This window comes from Dipodomys ordii, unplaced genomic scaffold (genome assembly GCF_000151885.1).
Source record: "Dipodomys ordii isolate 6190 unplaced genomic scaffold, Dord_2.0 Scaffold30, whole genome shotgun sequence".
NCBI lineage: Eukaryota > Metazoa > Chordata > Mammalia > Rodentia > Heteromyidae > Dipodomys > Dipodomys ordii.
The window spans coordinates 9,382,744-9,395,874 of NW_012267246.1; the positions used below are offsets into that span (position 1 = coordinate 9,382,744).

At 42.9% G+C, this 13,131-nt stretch overlaps 1 protein-coding gene across 7 annotated transcripts in view; it reads right to left on the minus strand.

Moving 5' to 3' along the window:
* Mecom (MDS1 and EVI1 complex locus) overlaps window positions 1–13,131 on the minus strand; it is a 585,775-nt gene that overhangs the window by 65,198 nt on the left and 507,446 nt on the right. The window lies entirely within an intron of this gene.

Below are 13,131 nucleotides of genomic sequence, written 5' to 3' on the forward strand. Positions count from 1 at the left end.
TGAACTGTCTCTTTAACGGGGCCCGCGCGGGTCCGCGGAGCGCCGGGGCCCGGGGACGCCGGAGGGGCTCCCCTTTCGTCAGGGTTTAAAGTGACAGCAGCCCGCTCGGGCGGGAGAGGTCACCCAAAGGTCGGCCAGACCCGAGGCGTGCGGGGACGGACCGGAGAGGGATGCGCCACCTCCCCACCCCCCGAAACGTGGAGCCTGCTCCCGGGTAAACAGCCAATCGGGAGGTCCCGCCGGGCGGATTCCTCTCCCCGGGGAAATATCCTCGGGTTCTCTGTCCAGCGAGCACGGGTTGTGAGTGTGTGAGGGAGATGGGGGATGGGAGGGATGGGGTCGGTGAAGAAGAGTTTTTCTGGGGATTGGGGGGGGGGGCGCTGGCGAGGGCCCGGATTACGAGGTGTCGGGGTCGGGGGACCGGGGAGATGGGTTTAGCGATTCTCAGGACGCAGGAGCCTCGGGGGAGGGGGACGCCCGTGGCCGCCGCCCCGCGCAGTGAGAGTTGATCCACTCTAATTGAGCATTTGCCTCCCAGCGCTTCCCCGCGAGGAAGCAGGCGGAGGGGCGGCTCCTTCCCGGCCAGCCCCGGTCCTCCCGGTCCGCTGAGGACGGCTCCGCGCGGACGCGGGCGGTAGATTCGACCCATCCGAATCCAGATCAATGGCTGCTGAATGGTGACCACTTTCTCTGGTACATTAATTCAAACGCCAGGAACGCCCGGAAGGGGAATTTCGCAATCTGGCCGTCCCGATTATTAACAAAACTCCCAACCTCAGAATTGTTGCTTTTACGGATTATCATACTGTGTGCAACACACGTATAGTCTGCTTAATTAACTGACATCAAGACAACACTGGAAACAGGAATGCTGGTGACCAAAGCAGGCTGGGAAGAGCTGAGTGAAAGCCACCAGTTAGCTGCAAATAAGTTCTTTTTAATGAGGCAAAAAAAAAAAAAAAAACAACCAACAACCCCATTCACAAAAATCAAAGAAAGAAAAACACAACGTCTCCTCCAGCTCCACACTGGAAAAGTGAAGTGAGGGGAGTCGGGGCGCCCCGGAGGGGAGGAGAAGGGCCAAGAAGGGAGCTGCTCAGGGAAACTTTATGTGCAAGCGGGGACGGGCCCCGGGGGCCACCCACTTTCCTTTCCTCCCGGTGAATCACACGTGAAAATCGAAGTCGATCTGCACCCTCCTCCCCCGCCCCCGCCCCCCAAAATGCTGACTGAATAGCAAGAAGAAGAAAAAGTTAACAAAAGCAAAGGAAGAGAAATGGCCGGGGCGGCGGCAGACTCGTGGCGGTGGCCTATCCTCGGTGGCCGGGGCGGTGGGAAAGGTCGCGCGGTGGCGCTTAGGTAGAGGGACAGCAACGGTCCTTTGTGAGTCACCCCGGGCCGGGCCCGAGGTCCCCGGGAGCTGGGCGCTCGCGAACCTTTAAAGGCTCGGGCCGAGGCAGCATTGATTTCCTGCCTCCCCTCGACTTGCCCGTGGTCGGAGTTCGTTCTTTCTTTCTTTCTTTTTTTTTAATTTAGCCATAAATTGGACCGGCTCGAGCTATGAGCTGTTCTATTTTCTTCCTGTCAGGATGAGGGATTTGTTTTATGATGCATTGTGTATTAAATACAAGTAATCTGGGGGAACCGATTGCTTCAGACGGTGCGGCCTGATCCGGGGGTCTGAGCGTTCAGCGCCCCAACCCTGCCTGGCCGCCTCCCCCCCCACCGCCCCCCAACACCTCTTCCCGCAGCCCGCCGCCACCCCCCCCAACCCCCTGCCCCGTGCCCTTTACAAAGCGGATTTGAAGGAGGAGGAAACGTCGGTGGAGAGACAAAGGTCGTGTGGAATCGGTGGCAGGTCCTGGCTAAATTAGGATTTCATGGAAAGGGCCTCCGAGTCCCCCCCCCCCCTTATATTAGGTTCGGGTGGGGAGGCGGGGCGGGCGGCGCGGTCCCAGCGCCCGCAGGCCCGGCGGCCGGGCGGTAGATGGCGCTGCGACCTGGAATAAAGCGCGGCACCGGCGGCTGCCGCCACCCAGGTGAACCCGACGGGTGCAGCCGGGCCCCCGCGCCCTGCGCCCCGCGCACTGCCGCCCAGGACCCGCGCACACCCGGCCCCCACACGGGCCTGTTTCTAAGTCTGGAAGGCTCCCTTCCAAACACAGCAGAAGGAGTTGTAGCGTCTCCTCCCCGAGTCCTGGCCGGATGAAATTGGATGAATTTAATCAGTACCATTACTAGTTAATGTCGTGATTGTCATGTCATCGTCGCTTTGTCCACTGGGTAGGCTGTGGAGAAGACCAAAGGGACTCATCCCAGTGGGCAAAAGTTACCAACACACACACACACACACACACACACGCTTTCCTCTTCAGATCATCTAATAATGACCATGAAAAAGCAGAGGCACCCCCACGTTTTCGGAACCCCACTTCAAGTTTAGAGGCAAGAGTGTGGAATTCTTGCAGTGTGGAGAAGCCTGTTCCCCTCTAGCACTTGGAGCCTCCTGCTCTTCTCATTTAAATTAAAATTAAAAAAAAATCCCGTTTGGGGATGAGACCTGAGACCAACATAACATAACCTCCCCCCACCCCACCCCCGCTCCCCCCCAGTGGCAGACTTGATGCCTCCCCAGTCAGATCTGAAACTGGGTGAGACCCTGAGACCGGTCGGATTTGGCACCCAGCTCGCTCTCTCCAGCTCCTTTGCTTTTCCCTAGGAGATCTCTAAAACAGTAAATAAATACCAGGGCCCCCGCACCACCACCAATTCCCTTTATTCCTTGGGATTTCTGGTGAAATCTGTTTACAGTCGTTCCCAGTTACAAATTAATCTGCAAAAGCCGCTGTCTGCTCAGCAATAATGAAGACCAGGCAGTGTTTAACGCCGCCCTTGAAATGGGCTATTAAAAATAATGGTTTTACTACAATCTCAAACCAGCTTTAATTTGCCAGCCTGGATCAGGAGAGGGGGGGATGTAGATATGAAAGAGATGCTATGGGAGAATGAACTATCTATCACCAATGGCTAGCTCTGAGAAACGCAGAGAAGACAGTGGTTCATCAGAAATGTTTGAAAAGTGAATCCTATTTGTAAAATATTTTTTTCGGTTAGAATTTCATTTCTTTCCTTTCTAGCCCTGCTAATTGTTGTTTACCAGCCAGGGGGAAAGAGGCATTGGAAAATACGAGGTTTGAATGCGAGCTGATAGATTTTCTGGGGGTTGGAAAGATCCCCTTTGGTTGATAGCAGGCACACAGGGTGGGAGAGGTTAATGTGTTTTCTTCCTGGTTTGAAAAGGGCGTAAACCCTCCACAGGCCCCTTCCTTCCTCTCCCAGCTGCATGGATTGCAGAATCTTAAAAGAAAAAAAAATGCTCCAAGATTTCCAATAAGGCCACTGGCGCTGCCTGTATTGTGTGTAACTGTTTATTTAAAATAAGTCAATGTATTAGGTAAAGCAGTAAGAAGTTAGTGCTCCAGTATTCAAGTGATTCCCCTAAGACTGTAAACTGATGCCTCTTTTTAGCCTTCAACTTCATGGTCGTCCCAGAAGTAAAAGTTCTGCTAATGGAGACCCTATGGGGCATGGTACATTCCAGCACACCATTAAAGCAAAGCAAAGCAGTTCAGCCAAAGCCAGATGAAATGACTACACTGTCCACTTTTAATGGGCTTCCTGCGGACAAACGGCCTTGTAACACTCTGCAGAGGACAATATTTAAAAACAAGACAACTTGCTGGCAGTTTTCAATATCATAAAGTTAATAAAGTATGTTCCCATTCACCCTGACATTATGTTTTCAGTTTATAGAGGAAGGCACTTTATAACCTTTGCCTAAGTAGAGTTCCTTTAATTCTGCAGCTTTGGGTTTTTAAGGTGGCTAAATATATACTGAACTCCAAGTCTTAACGTTTTGCTTTAACACGTGTGTGTGTGTGTGTGTGTGTGTGTAGCTTTTCAATCGTACAAGTGCATTTTTACATTTCTCAAGTGCAGTTTTGTTCACAGACATCCTATTAAATCCTGTTTCATACAGTTCACGACAAGATGCATGAAATAATCTGAGAAATTGACATTTAGCTGAACAATAACTGCTTGCTAATTAAATTAGCTTTGTGTATAGATATTTATGTGTGTTTAAAAAGAAAATCAATGCTTCCTTTTCCATGGCAGAAGATTTCATTAAAAAAAAAACAACAAAACACGTACCCCTCCCTAACTGAAACAAAGATAAGTAAAAAGTAAAATAATGCAAGTTTGTCTTCAGGACTCAGAATTCCCACTGATTGCTCTATAAATATTTCTCCCAATTTCTCTCCCCTCCGACTCTTCCAAATGCTCTACCCAGTCACAATTTCTAAGTCTTACTTAATCAAAAAGGCTGTCACAAAACATAACATTTAGGGAAGGGGACCAGATCAGAAAGCCATGATACTCAAGACAATCTTCTGTTTAATTTTAATCTCTGATGCTGCTTCATCAGGAAATTTTTTTCACAATACAGAGTTGAAAACCAAAAAGACTCTAAATGGCCACAGCCACAATACACATCACCACTGCCCTGGAAAAACATATCTGATAGCCTTGGCCTTTCTGCCTTTTCTTTGAGAGAGAGAGACAGACAGACAGATAGAAAGATAGATAGAGAAAGAGAAAAACTATAGGGGATGGTGCTGTTGCAAAAGAAAAGAGGAAATTAAAGGTAAAAAATGTAAATAAAAAATGTCCCTGGGTCTGGAAATGGGCCCAATTGAAAACATGTTAATCTCCGCCTCAGTAATTTGGTTCTTCGGGAGAGGACAGAAGCCCTGCTGCTGTGCCCTGCACTTCATAAATCACATCTTTATGTGGACAAGGTCAGGGCACCTAACAGCTCAGACATGGGCCTTTGCAGTGGCTCGAGGATTCAGGCATGTTTACTCTCCTGCTTGGCTCTCCGAGGAGTAGTCGAGCACGCTTCTAATTACTTTTGATTATTTTCATTTGCTGGGGTCAGTCTGGCTTGCCAGGATCGCTGGAGGGTTGATTTCCTACAAATCTTGATGTCTTTGTAGGACAGCCCTGTGTGCGTTCAGAATTAACACTCTTATTGTCCCTTACAACATGGGTTCCCTCAGAACAGACACTGAAGTGTAGAAGTTTCCTGAGTGAGCCGTTACTTCTCTTCTTATTAATTAGCTACCCAAGCTTAATCACCTGTCTGTTCTGTGGGTGACTGTGCAGATTTTCTAACAGTTGAACACTTCACTGTACGTCAGGCCACAACTGAAGCAATATATTTTTGCTTGGATTTTTAAAAAATATATTTAGTAATGATGAGCAGCCCTTCGCAAACTAAAATGAAATACTTGGCTGACACAACAGCCCAAGTGAGTCAATTATTATACTCAAAGATTTATTTCCTAAACTCCAGCTAAGGCTGCCATATTTAAAATATTTTTTTCCACTGGGCTATTTTGATGGATTTCGATCCTGAGCTATTACACTGAATGGTTAAAACACAGCAACGATAACAATGTATACCTAGCACAAATGAAACCCTTGTCATAAAATAACCACTGAATGTAGTAAAATGTTGATAGACAAAAGAAGTGAAATACCATTATTTTTCTTTTCTTTATCCCCCCCCTCAAAGTGTAAGTGTTTAATACTCTGACATAAATACATTGAAAGATGCATTTAAGAAGAAAAGTGAGCTGGGTGCCAATGGCTCACCCCCATAATCCTAGCTACTTGAGATGCTAAGATCTGACGATCGTGGTTTGAACCTAGTTCAAGTAGGAAAGTCTATGAGATTCTTTTCTACATTTAACCTGTAAAAGTCTGGAACTGTTGGAGATGCAGCTCAAGTGGGAGAGCAGTCTTGAGTTGGGGCGGGGGGTAAGCTGCAAGACAGCATCCAGGCCCTAAGTTCAAGCCCTCATCACAGCAAAATAATAAATAAGCAATGAGCAAATAAGTATTCCAAGACATGCACTCATCCTTGTTAAGAAAAATAGGCGTTTTTATATCACCGAGGAAAATTTGACTGTTATCCTTTCACATACTAGAAGAGAATTTGAATTTTGATTTTCATTGGCCTCAAATCCTAACTTTAGATTTCAACTAAGGTAGTGTTTTTTTGCAATTCACCTTAATTCCATAAGGGCTTGATTTTTTCGTGATTTCATTATATTTAATGAATTCAAGACAGCATTTAACAGAGTACACAATAACTCTGGAGTCAGCTTCTTCCATGGGGCTTTAGAGACACGATTTAAGAGTGCTTTTAGACTCCTAATCTGGAGGGGAAAGTGAGTTGAAAGGCTTGCTTCAACTCCTGTCTCCACTCCTAGTCTATACCTTTGGGTAAGTCATGTAACCTTTCAGTTGATTTCCATGGATGTTTCATAATATCGGCATGAGATGAGTGTTGGGAAAATAAATTGGGTAATGTGAATGTGAATTTCTCTGAGTGCATGGGAACAGGGTGAATAGATTCTGACTTGCACAGGATTTGTGTTTGTCTGATGAGCTAGAGTGACCTCATGCACATACAGGTACACTAGGAAAGAGCCTGGGCATTGGAGAATGGCAATGTGACAAAATATTTTCCTATCTTCTTTTCTTCCATTCCAAAGTCAGTTGCCCTAATCCTTACCCTGACCTTGGAAGAGAAGAATTTTAAGAAAAAAAAATGTTTTTTCTCTCTCAAGCTGTGTTACTCTCCAAGATGTCTGTCTCTGTCTGCCTTGCAGCTGAGTTTGTTCTGTCCCTCCCACTGTGCCCTCTGCCAATCAGAGGGAGAGTTCAGAGGCAAAGGAAGAATGCTTACCAGATCCCAGAGCCTTATAAATCAGGAGGAGGACAGATGCGCATGTGCCCCCCCCCCACACACACACGGTGCTCTTAGGTAATCATTTGTTTATATGGACAGGAAATGTATCCTTTCCAATAGCTTCTGGTGGTCATCAAGTACCAAGAAGGCAGGAATTGGTAGTCCAGAGTCTACCACAATGCCTGGCACAAAGTAGTAATCAGGAGGTATTGGTTGAAAAAAGAAAAGATCAATTCCTTCCTTCATTTGCATCCTCACATAGTCTGAATGTCTATCTTGGATGCCACTAGTGTGAATTACTGCCATGGTCTTCCAACAGATCTCCAGTCCACCACTGATGCTATTCCCCTGTTCATTTTCCATCCACATTATCAGCCTTCCAAATGCCATTTCCCTTCTCAAAATTATACAGTGGGGGTGCACTGGTCTTAACCACTTAGCATAAACTTATTGCACTTTTTTTTTGAGAATAAGGCTCTGTACACAAATCACTTATCATCATGTAAGGAACACAGAATAAGGTCAGTACAAAATGGTATAACTACTACTGGTAACACTAATCTCGTTATTATCATTAGTATTTCTTAGCCTAGCATTTTACTCTGCCCTGGTGATCCCAGATAGAATCTCATCTATCCTTCAAAGCTGCTATTTTTTATGGCTGCTAACTTTTACCACCCAGGTTTAACCTCTCTCTTCCTTTACCACAAATCATCTCTTCCTCTGTCCTCTGGTACAGCCCGTCTGGTACCTGCTCTATTGTGCAGGTGTGTAGGTAATAGTTGGAACCTTCTATAGAACCAGGAGGAAATGCTCAGGTATGGATTCATTTAATTCACACTGACATCTTCAATAGCATCTTTCTATGATAACTAATCTGTGTACTTTTTTGGAAGAGTGAGGTGGATTGTGATTCGAATATCATATTTAATATCTGTTTAATGGGTATTTTGGTATTTAATACTGTTCACTGTAGAACCGATTGATTTGTTCAAAGTTTCTCTTAAGGATTCAGAGATGGGAGTTTCTTCCTTTGCTGGGTCTATTATTTCCAGTCCCCCATTCTGATTTTTATGCTGGCTTCTGAACGTGACCTGGAGCCCAGAAGCTCTTGCTTGGTTTTGGTTTCTCCCTTGCCCTTGCTCTGGTGAGTGAGTGTTCACTGGCTCACCAGCATAGTCACTTGTATCTAACACTCCCTCTCCATCCAGGTGGAACGGAGATCTTGTCCAAGCCTTGTCATTAGAGGTCTAACTTTTTCTTAAATATTTTTACATCAAAAAGTAGTCTTCTGGAAAGGCTAAAGGTAAACTGAAGGCAAAAAATGAGGGGGGAAAGACCATATCAACGAATCTCTAGCATAATATTCAGTAGACATACTTGAAAATGGATTCAGGTAACTAGAGAAGTTGGATGGGGTCAGGGAGCTGAGGGAGAAGGATGGAAGGGGTGATGTGAGTCCAGAGACATTGCGCTCACGAGTGGATTATGTTGAATTGAAACCCTTTTGTACAACTACACTTAATTTAATTAAAATTTTAAAAATACTTTAACAGATTCTTCATTTGTGACAATTAAACGTAATAATTAAAACTGCAATATCCTCTGTAATTTGGGGTTGAATTCCAGCCCCTATCCCCACTTGTCTGCTCTGCACACATTTAGCTCTGGTTAACAGCTGGGGACAGGAGGAGATCTTGTCCCTTTCACTGCACCCTTACAGGTCCTTCTCTTCTCTTATCTCTGAGATTAATAGCATCCAGGAGCTGATACAATACACTGAGGAGGTGATGTAATAGTTCTAATGACTAAGCTCATATGAAATTCCCCAGGCTCACTACCCTGAAAGTCTTACAGTACTTACTACTAGAACAATTCACTAGGCAGCCATTACAGTTAGGGACAATGGGATTATTCTATGATCAGCCAATCTAACTCTTTGGTAGCAAGAAATATCCTTCCCCATCATATTTTCTAATTGGGGAATTACCTGCAGGAATTCCCTGGAAATGTGTACTGGGGTCAACTGCGGGAAATACAGCTGCCCAATTATTGTAGCTTCACAAAGAACATCAATGTGTTATAAATAAAAAAAACCCAAGTGCTTTAATAAAAAGAAAATCCTACTTAGCTTGTTTAACTGGATATTTAAACATACTGGAAAGATTTTTTTTCCTGATTCCACTATAGTAACCCAGGGCAATGAACCTTTGTATTATTGTATATCTCTTTCAGTAAAAGGTACAGCTCCTCTTGTATTATTTTCCTACAACTGACTGGACACAACTCTTCATCAAAAATGTCACTACAAAATAGCCACAAATAAAATAGTCACAAATAAAAAGACAAAAGCAAAGCATCAAGTTTTCATTCAACTTGAAAGCATTTAGAAGGTTTCTCGAGTACACAAAGAAAGTGGGTTATTGGTGAACTCTAGCCAACGGGTCCTTTGTCTATAAGCTGGTTGTAATTGTATTTGAGTACACAGCATGAGAGTCTTGCAAAGGAATGTATACAATCTCATCTCAAAATCAACCCAGTCCTTCCTACTCTCTTCCATTAAAAGTCTTTCTGAGGCACAGATTTTTACCATGAGCATATTTATATGTTTTGTTTTATTTTTGGTCTCTTTTAATAAGTTTTGGCATTATCTAGAGATATTATTTCCCCAGGAGAAAGAAAAGCAGCAAGGCAATCTCCCATCTAAGAATGCTTGAATTAAACATTTAGGAATTGGCTCTCGCTCCAGGTTTTGACATTGAATTCATGTGCTGTGCCAGCCTATGACTGTCTGACCACTAAACTAAGTAGACATTAAATCAGATGGCAAAGAAAATTACAGGAATTTGATCCTTGGATAAACCACAAACCTTGATGAACTAATGCTGTTCCAGATGAATTGAGTCATCATCTTGAAGAACAGGACATTTCACAGGATGAAACTCATCATCTTCTCTGGAAACAGCTCTGAAGGACCTGATTATTTGGTAATCTATTGAAAGTGTGGACTTCTTGCTAAAAGAGGTGAATACTGAGGCAAGGGAATGTACTGGCAAAACGGTTCTGCTTCAAATCATTCCTCTGAACCAAAGTTCGGGCAACTCATGCTGCCTGTTACTTATTCCTGCTATGGAGTTCAGAAACAATTGCTGTGTTAAATTCTTATCAGTGACTTGAAACCACACCTATTTTTTCTCTGTGCTGGAAACCCTTCAATCTCATTTGATCATAACTAGACACTCTAAACAAAACAAAAACCCTACAGAGCCACAACATTAGGCTCATAACATTAGCCATAGAACATTAGGCTTACAAGCTATTAAGTAGTGAACATGTCTTAGGACACACATCAAAACATTCTCACAATCGTAATGGTATTATAAGATCTCAGTACCACTGTGAAAAATACAGACACTGATTTTAGTTGTGGCTTTGAAAAAATACATTCCTGTATAAATTTTGTTGTATCAGTTCTTTAACATCACATAAAATTCCAGTATAGCCTGTCTGAAAACTCTGGAATTGGGGACTGGTCAATTCTAGCAATGCAGAGTCTCAAAGATATTTGTGGTTTGTAACTAGTTCTTGGATAGAAGATAAATTCAACTTTCTTAATGCAGTACCTACAAATGAAAAGAGAAATGTCTGAGAAGACATGACTGGAAATAGTTAAAGAGGAAAGAAAAACACACATCTTCATTCAGACCTAATTCCTCTCTCAATACTCTGTATTACTCAGTTATTATTCATAAACCATGAAACCCAGCCATAATATAGACAGCATCAAAATATGAGCCAAGAATGGTAAAATCTGAATAACTATAGATACTATATTGGAAAAATCATACTTGTGAGTAATACTACATAGTATCATACTTGGTTTTATATTCCTCCTCTGAATTTCCACTTTACAAGCTACCGAGGATCTTAAATCTTCAAAAATATTGCTGGGAACAAATTTAAATGATTCACTGCATATCATCTATGTAACTTTAAGACATAAAAATAGGCCAGACACTGGTGGCTCACACCTGTAATCCTAGCTACTCAGTAGGCTGAGATCTGAGGATTGCCATTCAAAGTCAGCCTGAGCAGAAAAATCCTTAAGACTCTTGTCTCCAACTAACCACCAGAAAAAAACTGGAAACAGAGATGTGGCTCAAAGTGGTAGGGCACTAACTAGCCTTGAGTGAAAGAGGTGAAGGACAACACATAGGCCCTGAGTTCAAGCCCCATGACCAACCAAAAATTAAAAAAAAAATAAAAGTTGGAGCCAACAGCCAGTGGCTAATGCCTATTATCCTATCTACTTTGGAGGCTGAGATGGAGAGGAACGTGGATGGAAGCAAATAAAAGCCTGAGATTGCTTCTTAACCATGAGCTGTACCCTCCGCTCCCTCCTCCTGAGTATTTCCAACCAGTCAACCTAGGTGCGTTGGTAAGCCTAAAATAGGAAGATCATCACCAAGCACAGGCTTCTATTGAGTTAAGAAACAATTGGTGTCTAAAATTGATAAACAATTGATATATTAAATTGGGGCAGGAAGTAAGATTCCTATCTTAAACAGCAAAAACACAGGGTTGGAGGAGTGGTCCAGTAGTAAGAGTGTCTTCCTAACAACTGCAAGGTTCTGAGTTCATAATCCCAGTATTGCCATAAATAAAATAAACAAATAATAAAAATTCCAGCTCTTGCCTTTCCTGAAGTTACCGTGAAAATGTTATGATTTTTTATACTGGGTGCTGGGGGGCTTATACCCATAATCCAAGTTTATACCCATAATCCAAGCTTAGAAGCTAATGTTCAGTGGATGTTGGTTTGAGATCAGTAGGGGCAAAAACCTCTGGTAGATTCCATCTCCAAAAAATTAGGCAGGCAAAAAGCAAACTGGAGGAGTAGCTCAAGTAGTATAGTGCCAGGCAAGCAATCAAGTCATCTGAGCAAGCCAGGAACTTAGGTTTAAATCTCATTATTGCTTTAAAAACGTATATATACAGATACAGATAGATAGATAGATAGATAGATAGATAGATAGATAGATAGATAGATAGATAGATAGATAGATAGATAGATACTGATATCTATATAGACATATAGATATGGTTATACAATTTCCTATACTTATCTTCTTGCTAATCAATACTGGAGCACTTCAAGAAAGTCATTAAGAGTTTTCTTATGTTTTATTAAATTTTATTCTTGAAAAGTGAAAGCAACAATAACATTTGATTTACTAAATACTATTGCAAACCACACCTAGTGGGATGAAGCTGGGACCTAAGGGAGGAAGCAGGCAGGGAGCTCTTACTGACGAAAGAGCCTGGGATGTCCAGGGACTTATCAGGTCCCAGTAGGAATCAGCCTTCAAATGCTTAAGTATTCAAATATCTTGTTGCATGGAGAAGAACATACACCACAAAGCCTCTGAACGTAAGCAGACCACCTGCTCTGGTGTTTCATTGATACCATAGTGGCTACCCTTTCCAAAATGGGAGAAAGGGTAAGCAATACAAATTTCTCTTCTATTTAATTCTCAATCACCTGCTCACTGAAGGACCCAAGCTCTCAGAAAGATGTAATTTCACTGAATGTGGCTTAGATCTTTAAAACAATAGTCTAGAGCAGTGGCAAGATAAATAAGATGAGTATTCTCCATCCATAGTCCTTGTGGAGCACAAGCCAGCAAGGCAAAGAGATGGAAAGTGATAGGCTGAATGGAATTAGCTGTCTTATGAATAAGATCATCCTAGTACTCTCTCCCTGAAATAAGAAAGCTCTTAGACACGTGAGCAATCAGCCTCACTCTCAGTTCCTGTTATACTGTAGCCCCCCTGCTGTTGAAGTCTGTACTGGAGTTTGGCTCTAGAGAATTGGTCCGACTTCTTGAGCATTACTGCCAATTACTGCCATTGCTGTATCTATAGAAGGTTGTTGGAATTAAATAGCTCTATATGGAATCTAGATTCTGGTTTCTTCATCTGTAAAATGAGAACAATTTATCAAAAAGTAATATTTACTAAATAGCATCCGTGAGGCTAGTGAGAATAACTGAGATAATCTATATTTAGTTCTTAGATCAGTAACTAGCACCTAATAACAATAAGTAAATTCTATCTCCCTAATATAGCAACCTTCCTTATAAATGCCCTCCTCTTTCTTTTTTTTGCTATTATTGTTGCTTTATGTTGATATTCTTATATCTCTTTAAACATTCAGAGCCAGTGAAGAAGAACCCAAATCAGAGGTAAGACAGAAAGACATTATGTTATTGAGCAACTAAGTTATGAGGGATCCCAGTCCTAATAAAGAT